Source organism: Lithobates pipiens, unplaced genomic scaffold (genome assembly GCF_037356315.1).
Source record: "Lithobates pipiens isolate NorthernLeopardFrog02 unplaced genomic scaffold, aLitPip1_a1.2 Scaffold_19, whole genome shotgun sequence".
Lineage (NCBI taxonomy): Eukaryota > Metazoa > Chordata > Amphibia > Anura > Ranidae > Lithobates > Lithobates pipiens.
The window spans coordinates 138,855,786-138,862,378 of NW_027507764.1; the positions used below are offsets into that span (position 1 = coordinate 138,855,786).

General features: G+C 43.6%; 1 long non-coding RNA gene across 2 annotated transcripts; it reads left to right on the forward strand.

The window, feature by feature from the left end:
• The first annotated feature begins 647 nt into the window (after positions 1-647).
• On the forward strand, positions 648-5,761 carry LOC143996324 (uncharacterized). 2 transcript variants are annotated; one of them, XR_013277533.1, is made up of 2 exons: positions 648-1,591; positions 5,258-5,761. It is a non-coding gene; the product is annotated as an uncharacterized LOC143996324 (long non-coding RNA). The 2 variants fall into 2 exon arrangements; XR_013277534.1 differs by having other exon boundaries at positions 648-1,004.
• The last annotated feature ends 832 nt before the right edge of the window (positions 5,762-6,593 follow it).

Sequence of the window (6,593 nt, forward strand, 5' to 3'; positions counted from 1 at the left end):
TTCTGTGCAGAGCCGCACCAGATTTTGCACTCTCCCGTTTTAGTAAATCAATCCTATAGGGATAGAAAGCAGTATATGACATAATGGGTGAAAATGGTAGTAAGGCTAGTTGTTGACCTATGTGTCCCTCTAGGCAAAGTATTTTATTGTCTTCTAGAATACTGATTGTGTGGCAAAATTAAAGATAAAATAGTAAAACTAGGAGAATAAAGTGTGGCAATTTGTACCATGAATAATTCAAAAATGATTCCACACTCAATAAAGTCAGCGTAGAGAACCTAAGTATAAGCTGTTTCCAGCATTTAGCCATTTTCCATTCACAATCTGTTGGGTGACATTCTCCAGCTTGATGATAACTAACATTACCTCTTGAAACAAGGAACCTGCAACAGGGCAATCCCCTAGTTTTGGAAATTGCACTGTCAATGATAGCATTGATCTCTAAAAACATACTAGAGGTATTTAGCTGTCTTCAGTTATTCTGATTTTCTCATATGTCACTTTACCTTTAAGAGGATCAAGCTAACTCCAGGATACACATGCTCTAAAAAAAAAAAAATATATATATATATATATATATATATATATATTATATCTATAGATATATATATATGTGTATATATATATATATATATATATATATATATATATATATATATACACATACACACACACTGGCCACTTTATTAGATACAGCTTGCTTGTACCAGGTTGGACCCCCTTATGTCTTCAGAACTGCATTAATTCTTCATGGCATAGATTCACCAAGGTGTTGTAAACATTCCTCATAGATTTTGGTTCATATTGATATAATAGCATCAAGCAGTAGATTCCATCCCAAAGGTGCTCTATTGGATTGAGATCTGTGACTGTGGAGGCCATTGGAGAACAGTGACCTCGTTGTCATGTTCAAGAAACCAGTTTGAGATTTGTGACATGGTGCATACAGAAGATGGGTACACTGTAGTCTTAAAGGGATGTATAAGGTCAGCAACAATACTCAGGTAGGCCGTGGTGTTTAAACGATGCTCAGTTGGTACTAAGAGGCGAAAATTGTGCCAAAAAAATATCCCCCACACACCATTACACCTCCACTAACCTGAACAGTTGATACAAGGCAGGATGGATCCATGCTTTCATGTTGTTTATGCCAAATCCTGACCCTACCATCTGAATGTCGCCGGTGATATTGAGACTCATCAGACCAGGAAACGTTTTTCCAATCTTCTAATGTTCTATTTTGGTAAGCCTCAGTTTCCTGTGCTTAGCTGACAGGATTGGGCACCTGGTGTGGTCTTCTGCTGCTGTGGCCCATCTGCTTGAAAGTCAGTCCAGTGAGTGTATTTAATTACTACTATTATTATTACTATTATTAGTATTATTATTATTCTTATTCAGAAAAAAAAGCAAATGAACCTGTAGTATCCACTATCCGATAACAATCATGTAGAACAGCCATTCTCTCAACCAGAGTTCCATGGAAGCTCAGGGTTCCTCCAGAGGTTGCAAGGGGTTTCTTGAGCTTTGGCTGATCGAGTCAGCAGCTTACTGACCACCACTAAAGGGGGCATTCTTCCCTCCAGCCACCAATGTAAGAGGCACATTTCTCACTTACCATCAATGATTTTGTTTTTAGCAAGGGTTACCCGAGACCTGAAATTATTACAGGGGTTCCTCTGGGGTAATAATGCTGAGAAAGACTGAACTAGAATCCCTCTATCACTGGTTTGGCTTCAGTAAACTAACATCTGATTGGTTGCTTAGGCTTTGCTATGGAATTGCTTTGTATACTTGGTACATTATTAGTGTAGTCTGATTGTGTTTATTTATTTATTTTTTCATTTAAAAAATTACACTTTCATGTATGCTATATTTAAAAGTTCACCAATAATTTATAATGGTAGTAGATTTTCCGGGTATGATGGAGTTTCAAACACAAAATCATAAATTATAATATAATAAATAAATATAAATAATTATAAAAAATAATAATATAATAATAATAAAATGAATTTCCCCACGATTCACTATCGTTCAATTCTGAAAGTGTTCTAATTTACTATTGTTGTTTTCTAGCTGGTCTAAAACCACTTTTGACGTAAAGGGACACTTTTTGGTTGCTATGGACAATTTCCAGTTTCCAGGCAGAAAGAACAGTATATACAGTATCATATAAAACTGCATGCAGGGCATTGAACAAAGCACTGGGGACAAAAGGGATGTGAATAATTTCATACAGTAATGTAGTCTGTAAGATTAAACTGTACTGTATGTATTATGATTTTTAAATTTTTTTAATTTGCCGCCGTCTCTGCCCCATGCGTTAAGACGCTCACAGGGAATGAAGACGGCACACAGAGGCATCGGGAGGAGGGCAGAGCCCACGGACACCGAGGGGGGACATAGCAGGATCCTGGGGACAAGGTAAGTATACCGCACTAGGATCCTGCAATGCAATCCCAAGTGTGGCTCGGGGTTACCGCTAATGGTGCTTAAATTTAACCCCACGCCACACTCGGGAAAACCACCAGGGAGGTTAAACCATATAATAAGTTCCTATATCTCTCAGGGACCCAAATAATGAAATCTTGGTGCTTGAGTTCCTGGGTGTGCATATCTGCTGTGGCCATTATAAAGGGTTCTCAATATGTTTGATTTTGATTATATTTAGTGTTGGGTCTATGGCCAGCCCTAGTGTTGGGTGTATGGCCAGCTCTAGTGTTGGGTGATGGCCAGCCCTAATGTTGGGTGTATGGCCAGCTCTAGTGTTGGGTGTATGGCCTGCCCTAGAGTTGGGTGTATGGCCAGCTCTAGTGTTGGGTGTATGGCCAGCCCTAGTGTTGGGTGTATGGCCAGCCCTAGAGTTGGGTGTATGGCCAGCCCTAGAGTTGGGTGTATGGCCAGCCCTAGAGTTAGGTGTATGGCCAGAACTAGAGTTGAGTGTATCGCCAGCCCTAGTGTTGGGTGTATGGCCAGCCCTAGAGTTGGGTGTATGGCCAGCCCTAGAGTTGAGTGCATGGCCTGCCCTAGAGTTGGGTGTATGGCCAGCCCTAGAATTGAGTGTATGGCCAGCCCTAGAGTTGGATGTATGGCCAGCCCTAGAGTTGAGTGTATGGCCAGCCCTAGAGTTGGGTGTATGGCCAGCCCTACAGTTGAGTGTATGGCCAGCCCTAGAGTTGGGTGTATGGCCAGCCCTAGAGTTGAGTGTATGGCCAGCCCTAGAGTTGGGTGTATGGCCAGCCCTAGAGTTGGGTGTATGGCCAGCCCTAGAGTTGGGTTTATGGCCAGCCCTAGAGTTGGGTGTATGGCCAGCCCTAGAGTTGGGTGTATGGCCAGCCCTAGAGTTGGGTGTATGGCCAGCCCTAGAGTTGGGTGTATGGCCAGCCCTAGAGTTAAGTGTATGGCCAGCCCTAGAGTTGAGTGTATGGCCAGCCCTAGAGTTGGGTGTATGACCAGCCCTAGAGTTGAGTGTATGGCCAGCCCTAGAGTTGAGTGCATGGCCTGCCCTAGAGTTGGGTGTATGGCCAGCCCTAGAATTGAGTGTATGGCCAGCCCTAGAGTTGGGTGTATGGCCAGCCCTAGAGTTGAGTGTATGGCCAGCCCTAGAGTTGGGTGTATGGCCAGCCCTAGAGTTGAGTGTATGGCCAGCCCTAGAGTTGGGTGTATGGCCAGCCCTACAGTTGAGTGTATGGCCAGCCCTAGAGTTGGGTGTATGGCCAGCCCTAGAGTTGGGTGTATGGCCAGCCCTAGAGTTGGGTTTATGGCCAGCCCTAGAGTTGGGTGTATGGCCAGCCCTAGAGTTGGGTGTATGGCCAGCCCTAGAGTTGGGTGTATGGCCAGCCCTAGAGTTAAGTGTATGGCCAGCCCTAGAGTTGAGTGTATGGCCAGCCCTAGAGTTGGGTGTATGACCAGCCCTAGAGTTGAGTGTATGGCCAGCCCTAGAGTTGAGTGCATGGCCTGCCCTAGAGTTGGGTGTATGGCCAGCCCTAGAATTGAGTGTATGGCCAGCCCTAGAGTTGGGTGTATGGCCAGCCCTAGAGTTGAGTGTATGGCCAGCCCTAGAGTTGGGTGTATGGCCAGCCCTAGAGTTGAGTGTATGGCCAGCCCTAGAGTTGGGTGTATGGCCAGCCCTACAGTTGAGTGTATGGCCAGCCCTAGAGTTGGGTGTATGGCCAGCCCTAGAGTTGGGTGTATGGCCAGCCCTAGAGTTGGGTTTATGGCCAGCCCTAGAGTTGGGTGTATGGCCAGCCCTAGAGTTGGGTGTATGGCCAGCCCTAGAGTTGGGTGTATGGCCAGCCCTAGAGTTGGGTGTATGGCCAGCCCTAGAGTTGAGTGTATGGCCAGCCCTAGAGTTGAGTGTATGGCCAGCCCTAGAGTTGGGTGTATGGCCAGCCCTAGAATTGAGTGTATGGCCAGTCCTAGAGTTGGGTGTATGGCCATCCCTAGAGTTGAGTGTATGGCCAGCCCTAGAGTTGGGTGTATGGCCAGCCCTACAGTTGAGTGTATGGCCAGCCCTAGAGTTGGGTGTATGGCCAGCCCTAGAGTTGAGTGTATGGCCAGCCTTAGAGTTGGGTGTATGGCCAGCCCTAGAGTTGGGTGTATGGCCAGCCCTAGAGTTGGGTTTATGGCCAGCCCTAGAGTTGGGTGTATGGCCAGCCCTAGAGTTGAGTGTACGGCCAGCCCTAGAGTTGGGTGTATGGCCAGCCCTAGAGTTGAGTGTATGGCCAGCCCTAGAGTTGGGTGTATGGCCAGCCCTATAGTTGAGTGTATGGCCAGCCCTAGAGTTGGGTGTATGGCCAGCCCTTGTATTCATGATCATGGCCACCTTTAGTGAACTTTGACTTGCAGAGCTCCATGCCCAGTGTATGTAAATTTATTCCCTGCTTTGTTTACTGCTCTTTAAAAACATCACTATTCAGAAGCAGATCAGTAAAAAGTACAACTTTAAACTGCCATAAACAAATTAATGGGAAATACTGTCACAATCGTTCACACAGCATATTATATTTCTTACACCGCAGCTTAATATCTGAAACAACAAGCAATTAAAACAGGCAGCAACAACACTAGCATGTTTATACTGGTGTCTTAATACCAAGCAAAAAAAAAAAAGAAAAGGCTTCCAAAAATATACTCGACAGCGAGCAGCGTAACTGTGAAAGCTTAGCTTCTAGACACACCTTTGGAGTTGTGTTATTTTATGCTATTCATACCACTTCTGTTGTTTATATAAAACATTTTTTGTTTTCTTTTCCAGGAAGAATGCTGCCAGTCGCTAGGGGCAGGAGTGTTTATCAAGCCGTGTATCTTGAAGTCTGACATAAAATCCGTGGCCTTTGGTACAGCTGAAAAACATTCTGTCAACACCTTACAGAGAGCAAACCCATGGTGTTGGCTGGGGACCAGGCAGCTTTTTTAGGACAGAGTGCAGGGAATGGATGAAAATTTGATTTCAGGCCAAGAGCTACAGAAAAGAGGGAAAGTCAAATTCAAGACATGCAATCCTTTTCCATCGACTCTGTTTAATTTCTAGAAAGCATCCAAACCACAAATCAACCAGCCCTTATGTGAAAAGACTTCTCTTTCTCCATTTTGGAAAAGTGCTTTTGACTGCAGTCAGATGAATAAATCATTATATTAGACCTGAAAGTGTCTGTCAGTGGGACTTCAAACTTTGCGAGAATAGTGTGATCGGTGATTGTACAACTGAACGTTCAATTTAAACAGCTAATGATGAATAAAGAGAAAGGCATCGCATAAACTCTGTTGTCTTTAAAATATGGTATTAATTGTATTATAGATGATCATATGTGGCTGATGGCTAACAATTCTGAGAATCCCAACGATCAGTATCTGTGCAGAGTCTGGTGCTCATACAGTAGCCTTTCGTAAAAGAAGAATTCCAGGTATGGATATTTTTACATACCAATGAACCAATGTAACTTTGCATATACAATACCCATGTGATTCTTCTAGGAGCTGAAAATCACTGAAGTAGGCACCACTACTATAACCTGTGCCGAACGACTGCCCTACAGCATTGTGAACACAGGAGGTCATGGGCACCATTCAGAGATCGTTTTGCATCTCCTTAATGCATGCAAAGCATTCTCTGATTGGATGAGGTGGACAGGTGGGGCAGTGATGTTACATTATTCACCTTATCAGTTGGTGTAGTAATAACCCAAGAAGTTTCTTACTACTCCTCTTTCCACTGCTTTCCTGATAAAACAAAGAAAAAAACATGCTGAATACTACAAAAACATGTGCGTAATAAAAAGCCGCTAACACAATACCCAATACACAATACAGGGCATATAAACAAATAAATACAAAAAGTGCAGCTCTAAAAAGTTAAATTGAAGTATGAGCACTATACAGTGCAGAAAGAAAAAAGTCAGTGTAAAAATAATTTATATAAACAGTTTTGTCCATGAGCAAAAAGTCCCATACCTAAGCAAAATTGGAAGTGACTGGTGATAGGTGTTATAGAGTTATATCCCAAAAAAGAGCAGGTTCCTAAGATCCCGTGCTGAGTGCTGCTAAATTGAATCCCTCCAGTGAATACAATGTGGGGGCTTGCTAGATATTTA